Below are 23654 nucleotides of genomic sequence, written 5' to 3' on the forward strand. Positions count from 1 at the left end.
AGAGAGAGAGAGAGAGAGAGAGAGAGAGAGAGAGAGAGAGAGAATTAGGAAAGCAATAACACTGTCCTCCCTTTTTTCCCCTTCACAACAAAGAAACGGGAAAGATAATTTGTCTCAATTTGATTTGGCGCTGATACACGGACACCAGCTCGCCTCGCCTCGCCTTGCCTCGTCCCGCCCTGCTTCCTTTGCCCTTGTGGCGCCTGAGTGATCATTATGCGTTCATTTGTCTCCCTCACCCTCCCTCTTGCTGCACTGGATGCCCGTCTTGCCAAACTCATGATTTACCACGTTAGTTTACTGTTTTTCTCTCTGTCTCTCTGTCCGTTTGTTCGTCTGTGTGTGTTTTTAAATGTTTGGTTTATGTCATGTTCAGGTTTGAGTTTGTTTATGTGTTGTTGTGGTCAGTGAAATGTCTATCAAATGGTTTGTTCGTTTGTTTTGTTTGTTTGTTTATCCGTCTGTCCGTCTGTGTGTCTGTTTACGTGTTTGGTTAAAAGCCTCTCTCTCTCTCTCTCTCTCTCTCTCTCTCTCTCTCTCTCTCTCTCTCTCTCTCTCTCTCTCTCTCTCTCTCTCTCTCTCTCTCTCTCTCACTCTCTCTCTCATGTGTGTGTCTATCTATCTATCTGTCTGCCTGTCTGTGTATTTCCTGCCGCACTCCAACAGCTTATCTCCCAGTGAGGTGCAGGTGGGGCCAAGCAGAGCACCGCCACTCCTTAATTCCGTCTCGACATCTTCATTCCCCTCATAATCCTACGCGGTAATCCTGGACGTATCCTTCCACGCTCCTTCCTCACCTCCAGGATCTCTCTACCTCTCTCTCTGGCTCTCCCTCCTGACTCCTTCCTCTCCTGTGACCTCTTTCGTTGCCCCTCCATCACACATTTCAGCTTTATGCAAGAGGACGGGCCAATATCCTTCCCATGGCCTCGCAAAGTCTGTTATGATAAAAATTCTTCTCCACAGTATCTTGTTCTTGCTGGTCCCTTCCTTGCTTCCTTCTTTCCTTCATTGATTCTCTTTGATATTTTTTTTTTTTCTGTTCTTGGGAGGTATTAAGTTCTCATTTGTCTGTGTCTGTTTTTTGTTTTGTTTTCTGTCTGTTTGTTTCTCTCTTTCTGTTTCTCTGTCTCTGTTTCTTTGTCTCTCTCTGTCTCTTTCTGTCTCTCTCTGTCTCTCTGTCTCTCTGTCTGTATTTGTGTGTTTCTGTCCCTTTGTGTCTGTCTGTCTGTCTCTTTGTCTCTGTTTCTCTGTTTCTCTCTCTCTCTCTCTCTCTCTCTCTCTCTCTCTCTCTCTCTCTCTCTCTCTCTCTCTCTCTCTCTCTCTCTCTCTCTCTCTCTTCTCTCTCTCTCTCTCTCTCTCTCTCTCTCTCTCAGAATATTTTATCACCAGCTCTGGAAATATTCAGTCCACTTCAACGTATTTAGGTATTTAAGTAATAAACACATGTATTTATGTAATTGTATTTCGTCACATTTCAAAATTAATTTCCAAACTCGTTATTTCGACTTCATGTTTATTTTATTCCATCGTGAGTGCATGTTTATTTTATTTCATCGTGTGTGTGTGTGTGTGTGTGTGTGTGTGTGTGTGTGTGTGTGTGTGTCTATGTTTATTTATTTATATTATGAGTAAATTAATTGAGTATGTAATGGCGATGACAGAGTTCCAGGTAGAAGGTAAAGGTTGCATTTTTGATGTACGTAATTAGGACCACACAACCTGAATCTGTTAGTAATTCAGGCAGAAAATATTACGTCTTTTTTTCAGAACGTACCTTTGTGTGTGTGTATGAGAGAGAGAGAGAGAGAGAGAGAGAGAGAGAGAGAGAGAGAGAGAGAGAGAGAGAGAGAGAGAGAGAGAGAGAGAGAGAGAGAGAGAGAGAGAGAGAGAGAGAGAGAGAGAGAGAGAGAGAGACTAGCTGATTCATTCATTCGGTTAGGTGAAGTTAGATGAGGTTAAGGAGGACGTTCAGTTAAGTTGGATTAGGTTAGGTTACGTTAAGTCAGTTCGGGGTTAGATTAGGTAGGTTAGGTTACGTTAGATAAGTCGATTCTCTGCTTGACACACAGATGCCAGAACTGAGATGAACCTGGGCATTATACAACAGTAGACTACAGAAGCGCGAGGCTGGAAATCACACTTAAGCTCTCACAAATACTTATTAAGGAGTGAAAATTGAATTCTGAGGCTCTGGAATGGAAGAGACTGACTATTTCTGAACGAGGCTCTGTAGGAAGAGGTTTTGTAGGACGAGGCTCTGTACTTGCTCTCTCCAGCGTGTTTCAGCAGCAGCAGCACGACCATTACAGGTGAAGGGGCGATAGCAGTGCCTTCAATTTTCCCATTTCCATGTTGATGATATCGTCCTCCGCCTCCACACACACACACACACACACATACACACACACACGAATGCAAGTGTTGTGTGGGTGGTGTTGATGGTGGTGATAATGGTGGAGACAGTCGGTCATGCTGCCATCAGACATTCACGACTCAACGTCACAGCAAAACTTTGTTCCACGTCCCCACCGCTATACTCTGCTCCCTTCCCTCCCGGTACACTCCCCCGTCCCACCAGTCGTCCCCGGTGCAGTGGCAACACTCGCTGCCGTGCAAAATGTCGTGACTCGAGCCACCGTAACTTTAAAACGTTCTGCAAGGCATTCCAATCAGGCTCACAAAGTTTTTTTTATTAAGGTGAATTAACACTGCATGTGACTTGCCTGTGCTTTCCTGAAGTTACTCAAAATATCTGATGCAGGCACACGCTGTTCATCATATTCCAAGATTTGTTTTCCCAACGTTTCTCTGCTTACTTTCACATTCCGTTCCCGGCAGTGTGTGGCGCACAAACTTGCCTGGGCACTCATCATTCTGTGGCTTTCTTTCACACACCGTACAGCGCCACAATTGACTAGATGAAGGCTGATGCATGTGATAAAAAATTACGTCGGTTAAAACAAGTCCGCTGAATTTCACAGCAGTGTACCTGTTTTCCACAAACAAACTTTTAAATACAGTGGTAAAAATTCTCTAATGTTGACAAATGTGGCTCCGAGCAGTCCGGCGTGCTGTATATGCTGCTGCCGCCCACCAGCGCCACTGTGGGAGCATGCGTCAGCTGGTGGCGGCGGTGGTGGTGGTGGTTGTCAAAAAGGTCACGAGGAATGTTACAGATCGTTTCACTGCTGGAAGGAAAACACATAACTGTTGGCGGTGTTCTGTGTTTCTGTTGAATTAATAGTGGAGCTGCGCCAGTAAAACAAAAAGACAAAAAGACAAAGAAAAAAAAAGTTTATTACAGTTATAGAGACTCAGAGGGCCGCAGTGGCGGGCGGCGCATCGAAAGTGCCTCATTACCGGACAGTTCCTGCCGTCACTTTGACTCGAGTATTTACTGAGGAGAGTAATCCACCTGGCATCCCCGCTGTCTGCGCCACTACGCCCGTGTGTGGAGTAATGGAGTAATTGTGTTTTGCCTTTGTTGCGGGTTTGTATTCGTGAAGCACACGGTTTTAACATGGAAAACAAAAGTCCACTGGCAACACGCAGAGGGGGAATTTTGAAAGTAATTAATGTGTTTAAACAAATTTATGGTTTCATGTATCACACAGGTGTCTATTTCTCAGTGGACACCTGCCGTGAGGGTGCAGTGTGGGGATCTGAATAAGTCACATGATAAAGCAGACAGTACCACAGAACTGAACGCATTCGCAAGTAGCGGTTCAGATGTCTTTACATGCGTTATACACGACTCATTGCATGTCGTCTCGTGATTTTTGTCTGTCTTTTTTTTTATTTCAAGGGAACATTTGAAGTTAAGCCATTTAGTCATAACAGACCTTTTTGTACGTGTGTAGTTTGCCCTTATTGTGTTCAGAGCGTCGGCCTCGTAAAGAACCTCTTGAATTATTACTGCTGAGTGCTTTCCCGGCCCGTGGATGAGAGACTCTCGCAAAACGCAGCTGCAGTGAAGTTAAGAAACGTGCAGTATATATACGTACACACACACACACACACACACACACACACACACACACACATACGTAAGTGCATACATATTTCATATCTGACTTCCTGCCAAACACGTGAGGTGCTTCACAAGAAAAAGCGAAATCATGTATATAATTAAACTTTTCATAAATCTGCAGAAAAGAATGAGTAAACAACTTTTTAGATAAATAAAAAATGTACGTTAGTTATGTATGATTCTCTCTCTCTCTCTCTCTCTCTCTCTCTCTCTCTCTCTCTCTCTCTCTCTCTCTCTCTCTCTCTCTCTCTCTCTCTCTCTCTCTCTCTCTCTCTCTCCACGAAATAGGAAAAGTAAAGCCAAAATCGCTGTCAGAGTTATGAATGGAGGTATTTGGTGGTGAGTGAGACGGAGGCTGCGTGGCTGGCGTGAGAAACAGAAGGTTGGAGGGACTGGCGATGAGTTCCTTGTGTCGTGAAGTGGTATAGCATCATCCACGTGCTACCCTTTGTCATCCACTCATTCTACTTTCAGGTGGGACTTTGAAGAAATATAGAACGAAGTTGAGACTCGTAAGCTAGCAATAACGGGAACCGGAAACGCCTATTGAGATCCCAAACAGGAAAAACAAAAGGTACGTACGCATTCGGTGATTCTGTTTTCAGCTCTGATTTTGGGGAGCTAACGAACTAAGTGGAGACTCGTAAGCTAACAATAACATGTACTGAGATGTCTATAGAAGTCCCAAACGAGAAATGCATGAGGTACACACACGACACATGAAAATATCAAGAGTTACATTAATGATTTTTATACATTTTTATACAAGAACATAAGGAAGTTAGGAAAGCTGCAAGAAGCCATCAGGCCTACACGTGGCAGTCCTTTTATAAAGCATGAGTACGTATTTCCACATATACCACTACAGACGGGCCAAAAGCTTTCCTACCTCTACTGTACTTCTCTTTCCTCAACTCTCTCTTCTAGTCTACCTCCTAACCTCCACCCTCTCCTTGCAAAACAACGCACAATAAAATGACTATAATTCTCATCAGTATCCATCTTTCGCCCCCATCAATATTCCTAATCGTTCCCTCGTCACGTAGTTTACATCTTTACAAGACAAATGGAAAAACGTACCACGAACCTCACTACATATTATAAAACTCCCTTACTTTCCATTCCTTCCCTCCAATACATATACATACCCTCGGGAATTCTGGGAAAGAGAAACGGATAGGGAAAAAAAAAAAAAAAAACAATGGTATCTTTTTCAGGATAGGAGTGTTTCACCTCGGAATTGCGGGTGTGTTGAGTTGTGAGGGAGAGGAGACGAATGGTGCGCCGCTCATGTACAGGCGGCCGTGTATTGGCAGGTGTTTTGTTCAGCGATGAAGGTGTGCTGGTTTTTTGTTTCCTCCTTTCTACTTCCCGTGACTGCAATTGATGTTGTTTTGATACAATTATTTTTTGGGTATTTCCACTGTCTGTTTCTAAGTTTTCCTGATATTCTTAATTTCCGTCCTAAACCTGTACATTCGCACCACTTAAGGCTGAAACGCAAAAGTAAAGGAGTGGAAGACTGGAATTCCTACCCATAAGATATTGAGAAGCAGGCCAAAGTTTGAGTGTGAGGCGGCTCCGTCTTTTCGGGTCACCGCCGCTGTCACTTGTTTGATGTGGCGGTCCAGGTGGGCGGGTGCTCGGGGCCATAACTCGTTTCCTTCAGGGTCATAAAGTGCTTGGATTTTTCAGGGAAGTAATTCAATCGTATATATATTCATAAGGAGTGAGGGGACCCTTAGTTAACTTGAGGAGTGATGGAAGAGCCATTAACTGCGTCGTCTTGTTTGTATAGAGGTAATAAGTATGAACAGTGACTCCTTAATAACCCTTACCACGAGGGACTGAGTCTCGGGTAATGGATGACCGTGCTAAAGACTATCAAGAAATGGGGTTTATTCATAGCCAATATTGAAAGTTCCACTCGAGAAGACTGCAGGAAATGGATGGATTTTACATTCCCCGCCACTTGTCGCAAGGTTCAGAATTTCCTGTCTTAACTCGCCATTCCGTAACAATGGAAACTGTCACTGTGCTCTCTGTGCGTGGTAAAAGGCGACTAAAAGGAATGGAGCGAGGGGACTACGAACCCTGCATTTTTATTCCTGCAATGAGACGACTAAAGGGATGGAAGGAAAGGACTAGGAACTCTGTATTTTTATTCCTGCAATGAGACAAGGCGTGTCTTTCTTGCATATTGTAAAACGCGAGTGAAGGGACTGAAAGGGTCAAGGATACTGGGAATCTCTCCAGCTTTTATTCTCGCAGTGAGGAAGTTCGTGTGTCCTGTCTTGGCTATCCACTATGTTAGGAGTATCAGTATACAGACAAACATTAATCTTCTTATTGTAAGCTTCGCTGGTTCGCGTACTCAGACGTTTGACAATCTCTAGTGAAAAGTATCGAGGTTTTCAAGAGTGAGTTTTGTGATTCTAATGGTAGTTTAGTCTCTAGTGGAAATTATTGTGATTTTTAAGAATACCTTCGGTGATTCTCATGATAGTTTAGCCTTTAGTGGAAGTAATTGAGATTCCGAAGAGGTTTTTGTTTATTCAAGTGATATTTTAACAAGAATTCTGGACCATCAGTAGAAACCATCATCACAACCCTACAAATCATCTCGGTGGCCTTTTAAAATAATCCTGGTGAGAGTTAATAGTCCCAAATATGTCAAGTAGTGGAGTTGTTCCGGGTTTCCCTTGATTCCTTCCGCTTGAATCCCCCGGGCCGCGTCACACAAACTCGGTGACAATCCTCGTGTCCTGAACCAGAGAGGAAACGCTAATACTCCGTCGAGATTTTTGCAAACATTTTTTCAGGAATAATGATCATAAAGCAGGAGTTTCCGTCAGTCCGTAAGCCATTCCCGGTACAGCCTGCGGGAGAGTATTAACAGGTGGAATACTTCTGTCCCTAAGGCGTCCCTCCGTGCCACAAAGGTTCTGATCATGCGCCGGTAATGGAAGGGAAATAAAGCATCTCTGCATCAGTGTTATGAAGAGCAATGTCAAGCCGGACTGCGAAGCGAGTGATTATTAGCAGAAAATAACAGTAGAGGAAATGATGCTTTGGACTTCATGTAGGCTCTTGATATTAATTTCATGCAGTTATGGTTGCGTGGAGAAAATGTTTGGTTCTTGTTCTGTTTTCTAGTTAGTGTTTGTTGCTAAATATTACTATTTTGCAAGAAAAGTTTGCTATATTCTGTATACCACTACTACTACTACTACTACTACTACTACTACTACTACTACTACTACTACTACTACTACTACTACTACTACTACTACCCCCAAGTGTAGCACGATCAATGGAGGAATGGTAATAGTGTAATACTGCTGTGACGTAGTGTGATTTCAGTTACATGTAATGACTGATATGGGTTTGTATACTCTCCTCAGCCAAGATACTTTGCTCGCCCCAACTCCCCATCTTTACCCATTCCCCTCCCCTTTCCTCGTCGCCGCCTCCTCGCCTCCTCCTTGCCTCGTCGTCGCATTTCGAAGGTAAAAATTCAAGTCGTGAAGATTTATAGCAACGCATGAAAAAATCCAAATATTTCTTGCGTTTCCTCTCAGCTGTATAATTTTTGCAGCATATTTCAAACGTATTACAGTGTATTCATTGTAATTACATCTGCTTCTTGCGGCACCACCACCACCACCACTACCACCACCACCACAATGATCAGAGAGACAGAGAGACAGAAACAGAGACAGACAGAAGACATATCCTCTCAAAACATAGCAATGAGAAGAAGAGAAGAGAGAAAGAGAAGAGAGAAGAGAGAAGAGAGAGAAAAAAAAAAGAGCCAGGAATTTTAAAAGCTAACATAAACTTCATTACTGTACATATTACGTTCTTTGTACGCAAGGAGCTTGGATCACTAATATCATTACTGTCTTCCATTGGTTTATCCTTGCTTCCATTTCCTCACGTCTTGGTAAGGGGAAACGAAATCCAATCTCATTTATTTTTACGTTAAATGGTTCCAGTTTCCCATGTATTCCGTCTCCATGCTCTTTTCCGGAATAAGCTGCGGTGAAAAAAAGAGTGGATTCTGTTGAAATTCGTAAGGATGGTAACGATGGAAAGGTGTATACAGGTGGGTGGAGAGAGGTAAATTGACAGACAGACAGACAGACAGCTACATCGACAGGCTGGCAGAGTGATTGATGTCACTGGTTTTATGTATAATGTTGACTGTTATTGGTATTGATGGTGGTGATGATGGTGATGAGTGTGGTGGTGGTGGTGGTGGTGATGGTAGTGGTGGTGGAGGTGGTGGTGGGAGTGTTGGTGGGGATGGTGGTGGTGGTGATGGTGTTTTTATTGTTGTTGTTGTTGTTGTTGTTGCTGTTGTTGTTGTTGTTGCTGTTATTACTAATACTGCATAAAAACTACTATTACTACTACTTCTACTATTCCCACCAGCATCACCACCACCACCACTAATAAAGCCAACAGCATCACCAGCAATGCAATAATCCCGTAGTTCTCACAGCGGCTCGAGCTTCCCCTGCTCTGCCCTGACAACCCTCACATACCAGGCAGGTGTTGCCAAGACAAACAACACTCTTATTCCACGTCCTTGCAGTAACACAAAACTTTTCCTGATGCATTTTACTTTGTTATGTTTTACCTTTAAGTTTTCACGACCACTCGCAATTAACCTCAAAAATGATATGGTGCTTTTTTTTCAGTGGTTTATTAGTTGTTCTTTTTTTGTTTATCCCCTGTGTGGCAGTACTTCCTTTTCTCTTACACCTGTCTGACAGCCTTACCTTCCTGCAACACCTGTTTATCTTCACTGCCTCTCCTTCACCTGTCTAGCACCAGATACATTCCTGCAACACCTGTTTATCACCACTTTTCTCCCTTCAACACCTGTCCATTACCACTATTCTTTCTTCAGCACCTGTCTAGCGCTACTATTCTTCCCCCAAACCAGTCCATCAAAGCTATTCATTTTTTAGCACCTGTCTGCCACTACTATTGCTTCCTCAGCACCTGTCTACAGCTATTATTTTACCTCTTACCTATCAATAAACACAACCTCTCCTCCAGCACCTAACCTAACCACTATCCTCCCTCTTACACCCTTCTGGCACACTATTCTCCCTTTTACATCTGTCAGTCAGCTCTATTTACCCTTCAATACCTGATTAATACCACTATCTCTCTTCCAGTACCTTTCCAGCACCCGTATTCCTTCTCTCAACACCTGCCTAGCACCTCTGTCCCCTCTAACGCCTGTATAGCACCACTGTTTCTCCTCCTGACACCCACGAACGCTATCCTAGCTCCCACAGTTTCAGGCCAGCACTTTCCCGTCACCAGCACGCAACAGACTCAGCACTACGTAAAGCACTCGTCAATTTACCTAGTTCATTATAGGATATTTCTTTTTAATCTTCCATTTGCCGCTGAAAAAAATGAGGATGTTAACATTTTCGCTCATGAAGGAAAGAGGAGCGTGAAAAAAATGGTCATATTCGTCACTCTAACTCGTTATTTCATCATGTTCGTTATAAGATACTTTTACTTAATCTTCCATTTGCCACTGGAAAAGTTTGGAATATTAACATTTTCGCTCATGAAGAAAAAAGAGGTGCGTGTACAAAATTTTCATATCCGTCAGCCTGTGCTTCTCGCTGCGTGCTTGTTCCGGGAAAGGTTCTTTTATTTATCTCGTCAACCAGTGGAAGCATCAAGAATATTAACACTTTCCATCATGAAAATCACAGAACATCATTTTTTTATACCCATTCATCTCTCATCGGTGCGTGCATGTTCCGGCAAAGGCTTTTCATTTATTTCGTTTGCCTCTCGAAAAATGAAGAATATGAATGCTTGCGATCATGAATAAAGTAACACGAAGGATTGGGAAAATATATATCTTTTGCATGACTCTGTCCATTCAACTCTCCGCACTGCAGGTAAGCTGGCCTACTGATTTTTCTTTCATCTTTCGTCTAGCGGTCAAAAAGATGTAAAAAAAAAAAATAAATAAATAAAAATCAAGAATACTAACACGCGATCCAAAAAAAAAAAAAATGTACGCAAAAAATTAGATAAATAAAAAAAAGCACAGTAAAATATTTTTCTCCGAGCATGACACTCTTATGCCTTGTCGGTGGAAAACATTTTGATATTTTGTTTCCCAGCCAAAAAAAAAAAAAATACAAAAGAAAAAGAGAGAGAGAGAGAGAGAGAGAGAGAGAGAGAGAGAGAGAGAGAGAGAGAGAGAGAGAGAGAGAGAGAGAGTCAGATGCATTAAAACGCTTTCGATAATAAAAAAAAAAAAACGAAAACATTTGAAAAAAAACAACAACGCAGCGCTCTTTGTCCTAATAAAAGAACGAAAAAAAAAAAAAAAAACACTGCATTTAAAAACAACAAACAACACAGCACTCTTCGTACCTTCACACAGCACCTACGGAAGAAGGAGCCAGTCACCTACGTAGAGCCTGCTGTGCTGTGTGAATGTCACTATACATCACTGTCCCCAACTTCACGGCGGGGGAAAGAGACTGGAGAGTGGAGAGGAGACGGCCCACTTGTCTTATTGTGGAAGTTGATGCCGTGCCGAAGAGAAAGAGAAACAAAAGAAAAAAGAAAAAAGAGCGAGGCGGTCATACATCCTTGAAACTGGAACTCTCGCCTGTCCGGGGCTCACTAAGTTTGGACAGGGCGAGGGACTGTGTGAGGATGTGAGGGTGAGAGAGAGAGAGAGAGAGAGTGAGCGAATAGCTGTGTAGGGTGTGAGGGAAATGGGAGGATGTGGGTAAAGGATGTGAAGGAAGTGGGAGAATAGTGGGGTTGGATACGAGGGAAGAGTGAAGGTGACTCTCTAGGATCTGAAAGAAATGGAGGTATAAAAAGAGAGAGAGAAAGAGAGAGATGTGAGCTTAACGATGTGAGGATGACTTTGTAGAATGTGAGAGAAATGGAGGTAGAAAGAGAAACAAAGAGAAAGAGAAAGAGAGATAGAGGAAAAAATAGTGGATGGGTGTAGTTTTTACGCTGTGTGAAACGGAGCTGTGGAGTAAGAGGATGAAGGAGGGAGCAGGCTTGGAGTGTCAGGAGTCAGAACTGAATGAATGTGTGAGGGAAAGGCTGGAGTGTGCTTGCGTGTGAATGGTGAGTTGGCTTCAAGAGTGTGTGTGTGTGTGTGTGTGTGTGTGTGTGCGTGTGTGTGTGTGTGTGTGTGTGTGTGTGTGTGCGTGCGTGCATCCAGTGTCTTGAATTTTCGAGTGTCTTCTAACACATTTAGGTGAACTATTTTTTCGCAGTTTCTCAAAAAAAAAAAAAAAAAACCTTCACTAAAAATAGATAATAACATACATAACTAACAATCTCTATACTCACAAACCGCACCACACTTGACCCAATCTCAAAATAAACACTAACAGAAACCACTCTTTTCAGTCAAACAATCACAACTACATAATCACCAATAACTTCTGCAACTACCAGGCGCTAATGTATAATTCAATCAAGCATCCATTCTTCCCTGGAAACGCGTTAGGGTCAAAGGAGGGAGGAGGGAGAGGAGGAGGAAGGAAGAGGGGGAAGGAAGACTAGTACAACACTTTCCAGATCGCAACTAAATTCTGATCAAGCCAAGGAAAGTTTGCCAAAGATGTATAGATTGATTGCAGTGTGTGGCGTGAATGGGAAGGCGAGTGTGGGTGCGTGTGTGGGTTGTGTGGGTGTGGGTGCGGGAGACGATAGCCACGGTGGAAGGATCGTGCTTGATAGGAATGATAATGAGGAGGAAATTGGTGCGCTGTGTGAGTTTTGTACAAATTTATGTGCATTTTTTCTCCTTTTGGTTCATAGATTGGGGTGTTTGTTGTATTAAGGAGGTGGTGTGTACGTGCGCCGAGACAGAAAGCATAGACGAAAGAAAGAAAAGAAATAAAGAAGGAAAGGAAAAAAGAAAAAGGAGAATAGAAAGAAAGAAAGATGCGATATATGTATATGTACCCTGGTAAAAAAAAAAAAAAAAGGACAGATGGAAAAAAAGAAGGAAAGAAAAGGAGGAGAGAAAGGAACGTCGCCATAAGTGTGACGAATACCCAACACATTTTCATTTCTTCCCCTCCTTTGTTTTTTACCGACAATTTCTGCCCATTGCACAAGATGAAGAAAACACAAGTGCCGGTAGGTTGTCAGAAATTTCACACTTGTATCTTTCTCTCTTTCAGACGCGAACGCCAAGCTGGAGAAAGGAGCTTGCGTTAGAGAAAAAAACCGTGTGACTTTACTCGACACACAGTGAGACAGTGAGGGAGGAAAGTAAAGTCTTTTGTACGCAGCGAGAAAACGGGAAGCGGGAAGCTCGACACTTTGAGGCACTGGGCGGCATTGGGCGGCACCTTGACCCTCTCTCAAGTATTCATGCGGGGAACAGACCTGAGGGGACGCGTGTACCTGAGAGGGACGGGGCAGGTGGGGTGCAGCAAGGTGAGAAGAGCTGTTTTCACCACTTGCTCTGAGGAACTACAAAGCATCACAGCCGCCGTGTCTTGGTGAGTGCCAGTTATGGTTTTTCTTTTGCTGTTGGTGTTGTTACTGTTGTGTTGTTACGGTCGTTACCATAAGGCAATGACGAAAGAACAATACTCCAAGAATAAATGTAGCAAATTTAGCAATAATATTTGTTCTAGTGCTTCTTAACCCATTAATCTACTGCTGCTGCTACTACTACTACTACTACTACTACTACTACTACTACTATCACCACCACCTCTTCTACTATATCTACTACTACTGTTAATAAGTGGAGAACAGGAGAGCAGGTGTGAGTGTGCAGATAATGACCCAACCTTCAGCACCTTTACTGTACATAGAATTTCACTCGATAAAAATGAAACCTGGAAAAATCTTCTCGTCTTTTTACCGTGACTGAACTCGATAACTCAATAATTCCAGCTTGTGTCTTGCAAATATGAGAGATAGAAGAAGCGAAATGATTAAGGCTCTGGATCTGCGCTGCACCGTCAAAGGCTTTACTTGAAATACCCATGATCAGAGTTTAGGTTCACGAGAAACAACTTTATATGAAAAGGTCTTAAGGGAGAGAAGGAGCAGCAGAAGTTCACTCTTGTTTGATGATGTAGGTTACGATTCATCGTGAGAGAGAGAGAGAGAGAGAGAGAGAGAGAGAGAGAGAGAGAGAGAGAGAGAGAGAGAGAGAGAGAGAGAGAGAGAGAGAGACACTGCAAACACTTAAAAGGAGATAAATAAAGAACACCAAAGCGGAATACGAAAAAAAATAGCTATTTATAATGCATCAGAAGAAAAAGTCGCGCAAATCCGATCAAAGAGAAAACGTGAATAAGACGTTCCCACAGTTTATTGATAATGAATGTTTACAAATGCTATTCCCGTTGGGCTATTAGTCACTGCACTCCCTCGGGACGCTGGTGACAGATGACAAAGGTGCTCCAGTCACGCTCAGGGAATGCTCAAATGGTGCATATTATTAACGGTGATTGTTAACCGGTTATCACGAACAAGAACAGGGTGTGTGTGTGGTAATGTTTGTGATGTTTATGAGAGCTATTTGTGGTGAGATTGGTGGTGGTGATGGTGGTGGTGGTGGTGGTGGTGGTGATGTTGGGTGTAATGAGGTTGGTGTTGGTTTGAGTGGTAGTGGTGGTGGTGTCTGTGTAAATAGAATATATTGGTGACTTTTGTGTGTTAGTGATCCGTTCCTCTTTTACTTCTCATCCTCGTTCTCCACTTCCTACTACTACTACTACTACTACTACTACTACTACTACTACTACTAACGCCACAGCAATCCAACAACAAATAATAACAACAACAGTAGCATGATCAGAAATACTCTTGCAGCCACTTACCTTTAAGATTTTACACACAAAGGAACACAACATGAATACAATAACTCAACACTAATCCAGTATATACCAAGACACCTTCGTCCATATTGCGAGTGTGCTGTCAATCTTAGTGAGTAATATTAGATCCAGAAGGTGTGATGCACGAGGCTCTGTTACCGTGTATGGAGAGACTCGCTAAATGACTGACAACGGCAAGCGGCGGACAAAAGACTTGTTATGGGTGACTGACTTTCAAAACCGGTTGCAGCTTTGACACTCGCGATCCTTGTAGCTTGTTAGTGTCACCGCTGCCAGTCTCAGGTGTGTCGATGGCGGTGTGAATGGGCTGAAGGAGATCAGTCGCCTACATGGGAAAAAATAACAATGCTCCTAGGAAAGTGAAGCGTATTTAACTCTCTTGTAGCTTTGGTCGTTCTTTGTCAACGTTCGTAGCAGTGTGAAATGTTGTTTGCATGGGTTGGTTGAGAGGAAGAAAGGGAGAGAGAGAGAGAGAGAGAGAGAGAGAGAGAGAGAGAGAGAGAGAGAGAGAGAGAGAGAATAGGGAGTACTTTCATCCTCTTTCAGGTTAAAAACAAAAGTAATTAAAGACTGTACAACATGTTTAAAAATTTGTAGGTGTGCGTTCGTAGCTTTGTGAAATATTGTTTGCATGGGTCGGCAGAAATAAAAGAGAGAGAGAGACAGAATGGGGAATGTTTTTGTCATTTATTCTAGGTAGAGAAAAAGCGTTTAAAAGAATGTAGTACGTGTCTGAAATTCGTAGGTGATTATAGCAAAGACCGTCCAGCAGTGAAAGAGTTAAGAATATTTAATTAACAAGTTGCTTTAATGAAACGCAGAAAAGATTTAGCTCCAGCAAGTCTTAACGAATTCAAATACCTCGGTGCGAAAAGCGATTATATTTTATTTTCACCTCCAGTTTGCGAGGAAGCGCAGAGTAAATGAAATAATTGACTGAACAGAGACAGCAGGCCTTTATGGAACCCACCCTCTCTCCCTCCCTCCCATGGCTGTGTGACACAACTCTTCCTCGAATTCTTTACTCGATGCACTTTTGTTTTCTCAACCTCGCTGACGTGACATTTATTACGAGCAGGTCAGCGGAGTGAATAAATTGACACTTTTCTGCGTAATAAACAAAAAAGAGGTTTATTTAAAAAAAGAAAGGTGTGGGTAGAAGACAGCTACGAAAGATCTGCTCCACTGGTCTATAGATAATACCTGCACACTACCTCGTGAACTTTAAAGAGAGACGAAGCGAGATCTGAGACAGCGAGGCTATAAATTGAAACAATGGAAGGTAAAGGCTTTCGTAGTACAGTTCTATAAATATACTCCCCTCCAGTTTGCCTTATAGGACATACATGGATACATAAATACCACACCATGAGCACAAACTGATGACGGAAAAAAAAAGAAAGACAGACACCCTCACACACACACACACACACACACACACACACACACACACAGCCAGGCCACAGACGGAAAGGTAGATGTTGAAAAAGTTGGAAAAGTTTAAGATAAGGACTTTTCTGTAGAGTTTTTTTATATTTTTTTTTATATATGACCCCTCCACCCCACTCCATAAAATCTACTTGGAGTTTATACTCGTACACACACACACACACACACACACACACACACACACACACACACACACACACATTACATCTTGAACTTAGAGGGAGAGACGAAACGAAGGGTTCAGAAAAGGAAGGAAGGAAGGAAAGAAAAGCACAAGACGATAGCAAGCCCTGGGTAAGCGGGCGGCCCATCCATCACCTCACACACGCACACAGCGCTCAGTGGTCGCCAATAGATTTGAAAAAAGGCGGTCATTTATCTTGAAATTGTGCGCATTGGCTTGAAGGTTAAAAGAAAAAAGTAAAAAACAAAACTACAGCCGCAGAGAGAGAGAGAGAGAGAGAGAGAGAGAGAGAGAGAGAGAGAGAGAGAGAGAGAGAGAGAGCACTGGCGTTACTGGTGCCGCACATGAAAAAAGTATCATGCCAGACTCCATAATAATAACAGTAATAATAATAATAATAATAATAATAATAATAATAATAATAATTGAAAGATAAGTAAGACGGAACAACAGAAAACGGAAAAAAATGTACTAAAAACTTAAAAACAAATAATAATTACAACTTACTGAGCAGAGAGAGAGAGAGAGAGAGAGAGAGAGAGAGAGAGAGAGAGAGAGAGAGAGAGAGAGAGAGAGAGAGAGACTGAGAGAGACTGAAAGAGACCGACTGAAACTCCTATAATATAATGCTACGACTTTCATATTCTTATTTTAAACGCGTCCCAAACTTTATTTTTTCCCCCTTCCTGTCTAATAATGGAACGTGCTAAGTTATTAATACAGCGAGAGGGGAATAAGGGCGCCGCGGAAGGAAGCAGGTTGAGGAAAGCTTTTTGCGAGGGGAAGTGACGAGGGGAGAGAGAGAGCGGAAGTGTGGGCCGTCTTGGGGAGTGGTGAGAGGGGAGAGGGAGGGAAGCATAGAGACACGAAAGAGGAGGAGTCACAGCTTTTATTTTTTTACATTACCGCTTGTTTGTCTTTTCTATCTTCTTTTATTTTATTTATTTTTTGCTTTTTTTAAATATTTCTTTATTTTTTTTTCTCGTCTTTCTCTCTCTTCCTCCTCTTCCTCCTCCTCCTCTTTCATGTTCTTTTTCTTTCGTGTTGTTTATCTTTTTTGTGTGTATGTGGAGAGAGAGAGAGAGAGAAGAGAAAAGAGAAGAGAAGAGAAGAAAGGAGAAGACAATGGAAGAGAGCACTAAATCGCAACGTAACACAACATTAACTCATTACTCACTACAACACCCATCACTGCACCACTCACGCCACTTCTACAGACACTCCAAACTTTCTCTCTTCACCAGAACACCTTTATGCCAAAACAGAAAAACAGGGGAGGCTTCTATACCAACTTTCAGTACACGCTAGACAGTCCAGGCCTTTCCCTCTCCTTCCTCTCTCACTCCTCTCGTCCCTCTCTCCCATGTTTGCCCTCGTCCCTCTCTTCTCCCCCTCCTCTCCTTCCCCCCAACGTCAACAGCAAGCCCTCCACGTCCCCTGCCCCCCACCATCTCTCCCTCACTATCTTTTCTTTGATTCTCTCGCTTCATCCCCTTCTGGTAATTCTATCTCCTCTCTTCCCTCCCCTCCCCTCCTCTCTCGTTCCCGCTGCTCCCTCTGCCGTGTCTGTCCCATTTTCGTCTCATGTTTTATCGGAGGAAGGGGCAAAGGAAGCACCGTGGTTGGCTAATCAGGGAGAGGAAGTGAGTGAGAGGTCACTAGTGCATGTGGCTTCGTTACTCTCCCAGCTTGCCTTTTTCCTCCCTCTCTCTTTTGCTCTCTTTTCCCCCATCCAGTCTTTTCGAGGAAGCGAATGGAAAGAAACAGTTTCAAATGACTTCACTTACACCAGATGAAACTGTGAGGGTCTGGCGAGGCTGAGGGCAAAGGTAGAAACTGGCGCGCTGGGGAAGTGATGGCTGGAAACCTCTTTGTGGGAGACACGCCACTGGGATCCTCCATTTTTTGTGTATAGATGGAACAGAAAAGAAGCGGAGTGGAGTGACATGCCTGAGCGCTTGGTGTGTAGTGGAGCGAAGTGGCCGCGGCGGGCTGGGCTGGCTGAGGGCGGGAAAACACTGGGGAACTTGAGGTCGTGGGAGTCGCGGGGAAAGAAATGTTGACCGAGGCCGTATAAAGAAGTTACGTATCTCTCGTCTGCCCCTTCCTGCACCACGGCTTCCATGCTTCCCACGTCACCACATGAATAAGGAATAGATATGGGTGTGGGATATGGGTGAGTCAGATGAGTAGAGGGAGTAATACAGAATTCAGATACTGGTAAGAATTCTTTAGGATTTGTATACGTTATCATATTCCCCGGTACGTGATGAGTGATATATAGCAGAGGGAGGTGGTGGGTGCAGGCAGGTCAAAAAGAGTACGAGAGGTGATATGAAAACTCAGATTGAGGTGAAAGTCCTTTATTTGTACGCGTGTGAGATTATTCCTTCATGTTTTTAATACGTTATCACATTCTTACGGCAGATTCAGGCGTTTTCTCAGAATCAGTAATCAGGAGAGAAAAAAGAATTAATGATCTCAAGCTTAAAGTTAAATTTGAAAGGGATAGGAAGGAATTAGCTCTCAAATATAGTGGTAGATGAATGGAATGGACTCGGTAATGAGGCTGTTAGTACTGGGTCATTAGAGAGTTTTAAAAGATTAGACAAATATATGTATAGGATTAATAGGTGGATATAGACCTGCGTGTTTCATACTGAGACTGCCACGTGTAGGCTTGATGGCTTCTTGCACCTTCCGTTATTTTCTTCTGTTCTCATGGAAGGGTTAATCCTACAAAGAGCTCACCTTTACCACACCAATTAGCTAACAAACTCTTGGTCATAGGGGAGTAATGGACTTTTCTGTTTATTTATTTGCTTTTTTAACCGTCGAGCTTCTCTTTCCATGGTCCGGTTCTGGAAGTTTGCTGCGTGTTGGTGTTGAGAAAATAGTTGAGTGGTCTTGGTTTTTGTCTGTGGTTCCTTCAGCCCAGACAGTCGCTGCATTTTCGTATTTCATTTCATTTTTTTTTTTTTTTGCCGTGTGGTGGAAATGTATCAATTGCCTCATTTTCAGTAATCAGCCTCATGAATATACGATTAAATAATTGCACTGCATCGCCGCAAATTTTTCGTGGCTGTGTTAGTATCTCTCTCTCTCTCTCTCTCTCTCTCTCTCTCTCTCTCTCTCTCTCTCTCTCTCTCTCTCTCTCTCTCTCTCTCGCCAACACTTCTTCACCGTCTTCTTCAATTTCTCGTGTTTCTTTCCTTCCTTTCCTCCTCCTCCTCCTCCTTCTCCTCCTCCTCCTCCTCCCTGGCCTCAGCACCCTACACCCCACCACGGAAGCATCTATTTGGAAACCGGTTATCTCCGTTGCGCTTGGCCCGAGTCCAGTTTAGCTTTGTTGACCCTCCTCCTCTTCCTCTTCCTCCTTCTTCTTCTCCTTCTCTTCCTTCCTACTTCGCTCTTCCTCCTCCTCATCCTCCTCCTTCAGACAGTTTGCTTCCCTCTTCGCACCTTCTTCCCTTTTTAGAACCTTCTTCCTTTTCCCCTTCCCCCCAAAACCTCAAGAGTGTCTTTCTTTGCTCCCTCTCTTCAATTCTGTATGCGTACCTCGTTTTTTTCTCAAGTTACGCCCACCGTACCAACCCACCCCGTGTCCCTCTTTCATGTCCTTTCTCTTTCTTTCTCTCGCTCATCTTTCCTTCCTTCCTTCCTCCGTTTCTTCCTTCCTTACCGCCTCTTCCCTGCCCATACTGTTGAAACCACTGACCACCTTTGCCCCTAGTCCACCCCCAGACCTCCTCCTGCTACTCCTCCTCCGCCTGCCTACCATTCTGAGGGTAAACTGCCCCCGCTCCGTAAGTTATACCAGGGAAAGAGTGAAACGAGTGAGTTGGCTGGAGTCATGGGAGTTACTCGTGGCGTGCCTTGAGGTGAGGTGAGGGGCCAGGGAGGTGAAGAGCGAGAGGCGAGGCAAGGAGGTTTGTTTGCACGATGCCTCTCCCTTATGGCCGAAGTTGGGCTTGCAAGGTGGCAGTAAAAGGACGGGAGGGGGTGACTGACTGGCGTGATGGACGGGGGGTGGGTCTGCCCGGGTGATGCGAGGTGGTAAGTGTCTGTGTGTGTGTGTGTGTGTGTGTGTGTGTGTGTGTGTGTGAAGTAGTCCCGGGGCTGTGTTTTGAATCGCTTTAGTGTCTCGTAGGGGCTGTTTCCAAAGGCCTCTGAGATGATTAGTGAGGCTCCCACCAATGTTTTTCCTATCGATGATGCAGCGTGAGTGATGACTGATGTGTGTGTGTGAGTAGGGTGATAAAGAGAGAGGCTGGAGATTATGGAAAGAATGATAGAATAGAAGGAAGAAAAGGGGGAAGGAGTAGCTGTAATATAGAGACCACAAACCCAAGAGTAATGAATTAAAAGTATCGTATCCTACTCATTCTCTCAAGGTCAGAGGGATGGGATGAAATAGTCATCCATAAAACGTTGAGCCCAGTATCCAGCGTGACTTGTTTACCAGCTGGCTCCCCCTCAGCCCGCCCTTGAATTAGCATAGGGCAACTGTCCTGCCCCCGTGGAGGCGAAGTATTTAGTCCAACGAGTTTTAAATATGTTTACAGTGTTGCCGTCCACCTGCGACATTGCTGGGTAATTTATTCCTGTCCTGTTACTCAGCCGGGAAGAAAAATCCAGCAACTTTGTCTAAATATTGTGTTTTTTGGTGGTGTCACATCATTTGGCGGGAAAAATGACTGCGTGCTGGATGAGAAGTGGCTAGTATGCTGTGAAGGGAACGAACAGCTTGCGCAGAACATTCACCGTTGCGCTTCTTGTTAGTAGTGTGTGTATTGCGTCGTTACAGGGTGTTGGGTAGGGAGGGTAGGGTGACGAGAGCCCTTTCCTAGCCAGCGTGTTGTTTTGAAGTACCTTTTTGCTGCGGTGATTTGTATTCTTATTGTGCAGGTCTAGGTTGCTGAGCGTGGTGTTTCGTTGTTGCGGCTTGTGTTGTGTCCCTCGTGTGCTGCGTTGCTTTGCTGTTCGCTGTGTTGAATCTTCGTGCGTGCTGTGTGTTTTGCTGTGTATTCGTTGCTTTGTTGCTGTGTCCTGTGTTTCTTTGTTTTGCTCTGTGTTATTTTGCTGTGCTGTGTCCTTTTGTTTTGCGTGTTCTTCACTTATGCACTGCGTGTCTAAATTATATATTTTGATTTTTTTTTTTTGTCTGTTACATTCCTTCTTTTTTTTTTTTCCGTCATGTGTTTCCTTTGATCTGTGCAGTGTCCTTTCCTCTCCGGTCTACCCTTTACTTTCCTCTGCACTGTGTTCCTTAGCTCCTCCTTTCCCACGTGGTCCAATCATCAAGACACGCGCGGGAGTAAAGGAGTCGAAACCAGTTGAAATATTCCTGAAAGACTGAGTGACTTGCGGTGCGACTGAGGGAGCGGGGAGGGAAGGGACTTAGGGGACGAGGCAGGGATATAGCAAGGGATGGGAATGAGGGGGCGGGACGGGAAGGGACGTAACGAGGGATAGAAGTGAGGGGGCGTGGCGGGAAGGAACTGAGGGGGGGCGGGACGCGAAGGGACATAGAGGGGTTGGCCGGGAAGGGACATGGAACGACGGGACTCAAAGGGAGGGACGGGAAGGGACAAGGGACATGGTGGGACGGGACTGAGGAGGCGGGATGGGACGGGACATAGTAGGACGGGACTCATGGGGAGGGGCGGGGCTGGGTGGGGCTGGGTGGGGCTGAGGGGGGCCGGAGCGGGGCGGGACAGCAGCAGGCCTTCCTGATGAGCGGCGCCGTTCAGGCATGAAGAGGGACACACCATAAATCCTCCTGAAGAGCTTCCCAAAAAAGAGAAATAAAAAAAAAGAGAAGTAATGTATTTTAAAAAGAATGTGGCAGACGTGATTTACAATTTTCATAAAAAAAAAAAAAAGAAATAAGGGGGAAATGTGAAAATGTACAAAAATTATAGGAACCTTTTTGGATATATAAAAATCATCGTGTCTTGTCAGAATGCCGTCAGTGAAATGTGCTCTTCCCCCCCCCCCCTCTCTCTCTCTCTCTCTCTCTCTCTCTCTCTCTCTCTCCCTTTTTTCTTTAATTGTTGATGAATTTCATAGTTACCTTTCATACCTTCCACATTTCATACAGCAACAGATTCCTTCCTTCCTTTTTCACTTCTGACGCGAGGTATGAATAACACATTGCAAATCCAGTAACGCAATATTTAATCCACCACAGAATACTTAATCCAACATGTGCTTTCTTTTTTATCAGTTATTAATCCTAATCCGTTTATCCGCATCACGTGATACTCTATCCTGTTATCCGTTACGCCTGTGTGAGGTGGGGAGGCGGTAAAGACTGGGAAGGACTCAGTTGGGGTGAAGAGAACAGGTGTAGATACGTATGGTGAAGAACTGATGAGTGATAAATTAGCTAAGTGGATGCTGTGGACGTGAGTGACTGAGTGTTGGGTAGGTAAGAGGAAGTACTGTGTTGGAAATAAAAAAAAAGAGAGAAAAGTGGTGATCGGGGTGTGAGATGCCATTGGGGTGAGAATCGAAGGAATGCTTGGACGAGGAATGTTGTGGGGGAGGAGAAATATTGTTGGAATCAGAGGTAGCGAACGTGCATAGAGAAGCTTTGGGACTTTGCGATGGAGAATTGTTCATTGGGACGAGAGGTACCGTTGGGATGCAAATAGAAAGACTGTTTGAGTGTGGAATGCTGTGAAGGAGAAGTATTGTTGAATCAGAGGTAGAAGGAGTAGAGAAGCTTTGGTCCGGAGTTGGAATACTGACGTGATGAGAGAGGAGAGGAGGGTGAGGCACTGATGGAGGTGAGGAACGTAGGAATGCTAGTGAGAGTGAGAGAGAAAGGGGGGGAGAGAAAGAGAGAGAGACGGGTGCTGTGTGTGGAGGCTGTGAGGTGACAAGGAGACTGCAGCAGGAGGAGAGGCAGGCTGCATACGTGTACGAGTCAGAGGGAAGGGACGAGTATTGAGCATCCGATGGTGGTGAGGGGGCAGCTGAAGGTAGTATGAGCATAAGGGGACGAGGGAAAGAGGCCAAACAACCCTTACCCTCCACGATACGACCGAGGGAAGCCGCCAGCACCAGCATATTTCCTGGTAATTACTAGACTGTAAAAAGTATCGGTTGTGATGGAAAAAGAAAAGATTATTGTTGAATTTAATGAAGAGAATTTTTTCCACCACCGTTTTTTTTTACCAAGGCTAAATATAACATCACTTTTTTTAAGCTAGAGGAAATCTGCAATGTTTTTATTATTATTATTATTATTTTTTCGATACGCTGAGCAGATGTTGGAGATTATATAGAAGATAAATAATGTATTGCACGGGTGGTGGTGGTGGTAGTGGTGGTGGCCGTGAGTGAGCAGCTGGAGGTGGAAGAGCAGGGTGAGTGATGAGTGGTAAACTAGTACGATATCCTTAGAGCGAAAGAAAGGGAGAGGTTCAGATGAAAATATTGCGGCTCTTGTAAGTTCATGTACATAATTGACGAGGTAGTTGCTGTATATGAAAGAATTGTGGTCGAGGAGATAGTTGTTATAAGTTTTTAAAAGGTAGGTAGGAGGCTGTGAGTAAAAATAGAGGGTCTAGGAAGTATTAGTATCATTATAGATATTAATGGTGAAAAATATATAGGAGGAAGTCGAAAGAGAATAGCAGATGTGAAAGTTAATGATACTGTTGATAAAGTTTAGTACTCGTATGAAAAAAAATAAATAAAAAGGAAGAGAGGAGAGTAAAGAAGTAGAAAGAGGGAAAAAGATAGTTGGGAAAGTAGAAAACGAAAAAAAAAGAGAGGGAAAAATAGTTGAAAAAGTAGGAATAAAAGACACACACACACACACACACACACACACACACACACACACGGAGATTAACTTTGTCGGTCCCGAATAAAACGCAAACAGTATTTTTTCACTTTAAAATCTGGGATGATGAAGATGGAGGATGAAGAATTAGGGCGAAATATATATAAACAGAGAGAGAGAGAGAGAGAGAGAGAGAGAGAGAGAGAGAGAGAGAGAGAGAGAGAGAGAGAGAGAGAGAGAGAGAGAGAGAGAGAGAGAGAGAGAGAGAGAACTAACAACACGTCATGGTGAAAT

The 23654-nt window shown here is 43.8% G+C and overlaps 1 protein-coding gene and 1 long non-coding RNA gene across 3 annotated transcripts in view; one reads left to right on the plus strand and one right to left on the minus strand.

Moving 5' to 3' along the window:
- The window catches only part of LOC135109274 (nephrin-like), a 123206-nt gene that overhangs the window by 64391 nt on the left and 35161 nt on the right, over window positions 1-23654 (minus strand). The window lies entirely within an intron of this gene.
- LOC135109279 (uncharacterized) overlaps window positions 4507-23654 on the plus strand; it is a 308732-nt gene continuing 289584 nt past the window's right edge. The window contains exons 1-2 of the long non-coding RNA XR_010272642.1: window positions 4507-4607; window positions 12250-12573. This is a non-coding gene — a long non-coding RNA (uncharacterized LOC135109279). The remainder of the gene's footprint in view (window positions 4608-12249; window positions 12574-23654) is intronic.

This window comes from Scylla paramamosain, chromosome 18 (assembly GCF_035594125.1).
Source record: "Scylla paramamosain isolate STU-SP2022 chromosome 18, ASM3559412v1, whole genome shotgun sequence".
Classification (NCBI taxonomy): Eukaryota; Metazoa; Arthropoda; class Malacostraca; order Decapoda; family Portunidae; genus Scylla; species Scylla paramamosain.